Source organism: Humulus lupulus, chromosome 1 (assembly GCF_963169125.1).
Source record: "Humulus lupulus chromosome 1, drHumLupu1.1, whole genome shotgun sequence".
In the NCBI taxonomy this organism is placed as follows: domain Eukaryota; kingdom Viridiplantae; phylum Streptophyta; class Magnoliopsida; order Rosales; family Cannabaceae; genus Humulus; species Humulus lupulus.
In genome coordinates, this window is record NC_084793.1 from 151349724 (window position 1) to 151355527 (window position 5804).

The window sequence follows — 5804 nt, forward strand, 5'->3', positions numbered from 1 at the left end:
TTATTCAAATTATTTTCACCTAAAAAGCTATTATTTTTATTCAAGTAAAATTAAGATCCTTTCATTCCTAAACTCTATAAATAGGACCTAGTACCCAGCCATTATTCACCTTTTACTCTAAGTTCAGAGGCTTCAAGTGCTAGGAGAGTGTGAGAGTTAAACACTTGGGTGGGGAAATCATAAGCTTGATCATCATAAGCTTATCAAACACTTGGGGAAGTAAGGTTTCATAGTATTTCGGTTCGAGGTTTAGATTGGTCTACAAGTCTTCAAGGTATTTCTATACCCTAGTTCATTGGTATTATGTTATTTTCTTTCTCATAGTCTTCTACTCAGTCTTCTAACCTTATTCTTATTTTGGTTAGGAAATCTAAGAACTTGCACATAAGTTTTTGGTAAGTATGTTTCTCCAAGGTTTAGTCCTTCCATTCCTTTCATTTCTCTTTTTCTTCTATAGACTCACCTTTTCTTAATGGTTATTAGGAGTGTTCCAAAAGTCCCAACGCTGTCCTCTTATCCCGGTAACTTTGGTAAGGAAAATAGGATAGAAATGCATATGTTATATGTTCTATATGTTATCTTATGTTTCTTATGTTATGATAAGTGTTATGATATATATATGTTTGTAGGCTTGGGCATATGACCCATATGACTAACAAGACCCCAAATAGATTATGGGCATATGACCTACTTAGCTAGTAGGACCCCACTAATCTCATGGGCATATGACTTGTTTAGTCTATGGGACCCCAAGTAATAATGGCCATTATAGTATGTGTATGTAATAAGTGTTATGTTATGTCTTTATGTTTCTTACAAAATTTATGTATATGAAGTATGTGTTAGATTTTCCTTGCTGGGCATTAGGCTCATTCCTTTTTTTTGTTTTATGTGCAGGAAAATAGCTTTAGTGGCGGTAAGGTTCGTGGGTGCTTGGGATTGTGTATCGGCGGTGAATGGATTCAAGGAGTCGAGAGTTCGATTTTCGAGGATGTAGTCTTGTTTTTTTTTTATGATCTTTACATGTATTTTCCGCACTTCTTATGTAATTCCTTTCATTTTAAATAATGTTTTGTTTTTAAAGACAATGGGATCCCATATCCTACTTATTTTATGAAAGTAACTCTTATTTTTACAAGTTTCCTAATAAAGTTATGGTATTTTCACAAATGTAAGTTTTATTAAGGATTAGTATGTATAGTTTCGTTAATGGTCCAAAAGTCTAGAGTAGTTGGGTCATTACAGTCAAAATCTATCCCCAAAACACCTTTAGAACGTTGGAATGGTCGTGAACCTAGGGAAAGCTAGAACCGCGAACTGAAGTTTGCATGTTTGTTGGCTATCCTAAAGGTACTTGGGGTGGGCTTTTCTATAGTCATTCAGAAAAGAAAGTGTTTACTTCTACAAATGCTACTTTTCAAGAAAATGACTATGTCCAGAACTTTAAACATCGCAACAAAGTAGTTTTAGAGGAGATGGTTAAAGAATTAACTCCAACCAATGTTCCATCATCATCAGCACGAGTTGATGATGAAATTCCCACTCTTCACGTCCAACTGACGCAAGTCGATTTAAATGAAGAAAGTACCACTGTTCCTGAGCAAATAGTCACGAAGCCTCGTCGTAGTGGGAGGGTTTCTAGGAACCCAGTTTGCTATGCGTTGGATGGTGAAACCAATATGGTTGTTGGTGACACTAGTGATGATGATCTGTTGTCTTTCAAACAGGCAATGGCTAGCCCTGAAAAGGAACTATGGCTCGAAGCCATGAAACAGGAAATGGAGTCCATGTACTCAAATTTCGTCTGGGATCTTGTGGAAGCACCTAGTGACTTTAGGGCCATTGGGTGCAAGTGGATCTACAAGAAGAAACGAGGTGTTGATGGAAATATCGAGACTTATAAAGCTCGATTAGTGGCAAAGGGTTATACCCAAAGAGAAGGTGTGGACTATGAGGAAACTTTTAGTCCGGTAGCCATGCTCAAATCCATTCGCATCCTCCCATCCATAGCAGCCGCTCTCGACTATGAAATCTGGCAAATGGACGTCAAGACAGCTTTTCTTAATGGAAAGCTTGACGAAGTCATTTATATGGATCAGCCAGAAGGATTTAAAGTATCTGGACAAGAAGGAAAAGTTTGCAAGTTGAATAGGTCCATCTATGGACTTAAGCAAGCTTCTCGTCCCTGGAATATTAGGTTTGATGAAATAATCAAGACCTATGGATTTGAACAAAATATTGATTAGCCCTGTGTTTACCAACTGAAGGAAAATGAAATAGTGGTATTCCTGGTTCTTTATGTAGATGATATCTTACTCATTGGAAACAATGTTAAGAAATTATCAGATGTGAAGAATTGGCTGAGCACTCAATTCCAGATGAAGGATTTGGGTGAAGCAAGTTATGTTCTAGGTATCCAGATCATCAGGGATAGAAAGAACAAAATCTTAGCTTTATCTCAAGCAACTTACATAGATAAAGTGCTTGAACGTTTCTCAATGACAAATTCCAAGAAAGGGCGTCTATCGTCCTGCCATGGAATTCATCTTTCAAAGAAGCATTCTCCCCAGACTCCTGAAGAGGAAGATGCAATGAGAAAAGTTCCTTACGCATCTGCAGTTGGAAGTCTGATGTATGCCATGTTGTGTACTAGACTAGATATCTGCTATGTAGTGGGAGTAGTGAGACCAGAACATTGGATAGCAGTTAAGCATATCCTGAAGTATTTGAGACGGACTAGGGATTATATGTTAGTCTACATGGGTGGTGTTCTGAACCCTGTAGGCTACACCGATTCAGATTTTCAGACTGATGTCGATGACAACAAGTCTACTTCTGGAATGGTGTTTACTCTTGGGGGTGGAGCTGTGATTTGGAGAAGCGTAAAGCAGTCTGCAATCTCAGATTCCACCATGGAGGCTGAGTACATAACCGCGTCAGAAGCAGCTAAGGAAATAGTCTGGCTAAAAAAGTTCTATTCAGATCTTGGTGTTATTCCAAAAATGGATAAACCACTTGTGTTGTTTTGTGACAATACAGGAGTGATAGCCAACTCAAAAGAACCTCAAAGTCATAAGAGTAGTAAGCATATAGAAAGGAAGTATCACATTATTCGAGAATATGTGGCCATGGGAGATGTGAAGGTTATGAAGATTGCAACTGAAGACAATCTTGCTGATCCGTTTACAAAGACATTACCAGAAGCTACATTTGATAAGCATATCAAGGAAATGGGATTAGTAGAATTCAGGCATTAGTTTCAATTAGTGAAAGTGGGAGTTTGTTGGGGTTTATGCCCTAATTAAAACTCAAATTCTTTGTAATCTCATTTTAATATCAATAAAAGAATATAAATTATTTTTTGACCTGGTTAATCACTTTGCTCACATGTTTTATTTTCATGTTTATTTGTTTAATATAAACTTCTATCAGATCCCGAGCATATAGCTAATCTTATTTATAGTGACGTAATCACAGTGGAATATAAATATGATTATATGTTCAAAATAAGTTAGTCCTAAGATTAGTCAGTGCACCGGATTTACACTATCTTGCCAATCTACGATATGATCTACTTACACATTACAGTGTTATGTTCTTTCCAAAACATTAATGTAACGCCCTACTTCCTTAGAGTCGTTACTAAGTGAGTTTAAAAACGTGCATTCAACTCGCTAATCGAGGTTTTAGGTCAAATAGTGTAATTAAGCCATAAACAGAGGAAAAACTTTAGAAATAATTCCATTTCATTGAAAATCCTAAAAGTTTAACACTTGGGATCCCAAAATACAGTTTAGAAATATTTACAACATATAAACTGAACCAAGTCGACTAAACGACAAAATCTAGGTTTATTTACAAACATCTCCCAAAATCCACTGGCTGTGGCAGCCAGGCTGGCCAAACATATACACACCACTTCACGCCTGCTACACTCATGGTTGGTTGGCTTTCTCCTTGCCCTTACCTGCACCACAGAGCATCTGTGAGCCGAAGCTCAGCAAGAAAACCCACAAACAGATAACATATGCAAAACATACACCAAGTTTACAAACTGGCCACCAGTAGGCTAACACATACGACCTAGCCGTCCCAAGCGCTTTACCAGGCCCTAGGTTCGTGGTCCACACCGTGAGGATATCCCAGGTATCCTTTTAGGGACCCGCCCTGGCAACTCGCACTCCACATGCTCAACACTGCTCCCAGCCCCTTGCCGAACTCGGCCTTGCACTCAACGTGCCTAACGCTGTTTCCGGCCCTTTGCCGTTCTCGACCCCTGCCGACCTCAGCCTACACCGTTCCCGAGCCGATCATTCACATAATTGCACTCATAGCATATTAAACAAGTACAGAACACTAGCAAATACAATCAAAGGGCTACGCCCTGCAATTCAAACCCATTGGGCTCAACCCTGCACACAAGCTCTGTGGGAACAAGGGTTTTCTTACCTGAGTCCCGAGCTCTCCGAGCACCGATGTCCCGAGCACAGTCCTCTAACTTAAGCCTCGCCGAAACCCTAGTCACAACACATTAACAATATCCATCCATCAAGTTCTAATCCAATAAATAACTTTGAGCCATAACTGTAACGCCCTACTACCTTAAAGCCGTTACTAAGTGAGTTCAAAATGTGCAATTAACTCGCTCATTGAGGTTTTTAGAACAAAAGTGTGATTAAACAAAAAGACAAGGCTGTAATCTTTAAAAGTACTCCATTTCACTAAAAGTTCCAAGAGTTTAACATTTGGGATCCCAAAACGAGGTTTGTAAAATATTTACAATTCAAAATAGATTTATAGATGACCAATTATCAAAACACAGTTTAGTACAGCCATTTCTCAAAATGCCCCCAACTAAAGCAGTCGGGCAGGCCAAACATGTACGCGCCGCCCCCATGCTCTCAGTACTCATGGCTGGTTGACTTTCTCTTTGCCCTTACCTGCAACACAGAGCACTCGTGAGCCGAAGCCTAGAAAGAAAACTCTTACAGCACATAACATATGCATATCATACAATCATTATACCAGATAACTCATATCTAATCAAACAGTCCATAAGATTTAAACACATATACGGCCATGCCATCCTAGAAGCATTACCAAAGCCTGGGATCTCGGTCTACATCGTAAGGATATCCCATGTATCCATTGGGGTCTCACCCTAACCACAAGCACTCCATGTGCTAAGTGGTATTCCTGGTCCCACTGTCATTCTCGGCCTTCGCCGTTCTCAGCCCTTCGCTGTTCTCGACTCCTTTTCCGTTCTTTTTGCTATAACCACATTTAGCATTCTCAAACAACAATCAAACATATAATAATTCATTTAAAGCTACATCCTAGCAATGAAAAAATCTAGGGTTGTGCCCTGCAACCACACTATGGGCCCATGCCCTGCTCTACGGGTGCTACAGTTTTCTTACCTGTATCCCGAGCTTTCCGATGCACCAAGGTCACAAGCACGGTCCTCTATCATGAGCCTCTCCGAAATCCTAGTCACAACACATATAAAACACTTTTAATACTAACCAATCCAAAAACCACTTCCCGGGACCAATCCCGCGCTCTCGGGACCTCTAATTTCCTAGAACAATGTATTGGAACCATCCCCCGAGCCCCCGGGCAAAAGCCCTAAAAATGCAAAATTACACTGTCAAAATTTGCCTAGGGCTACGACACTCCCATCAAGGGCCTAGGCGCCCAGAAACTTTTCCTGATCCTGATGCAAGCCTGCGCCGCGGCACCAAAGAACAGGGCCGCGGCGTCCCTACGCGAACCTAGATTTCTGGGTTTTCCCCTGCATTTTT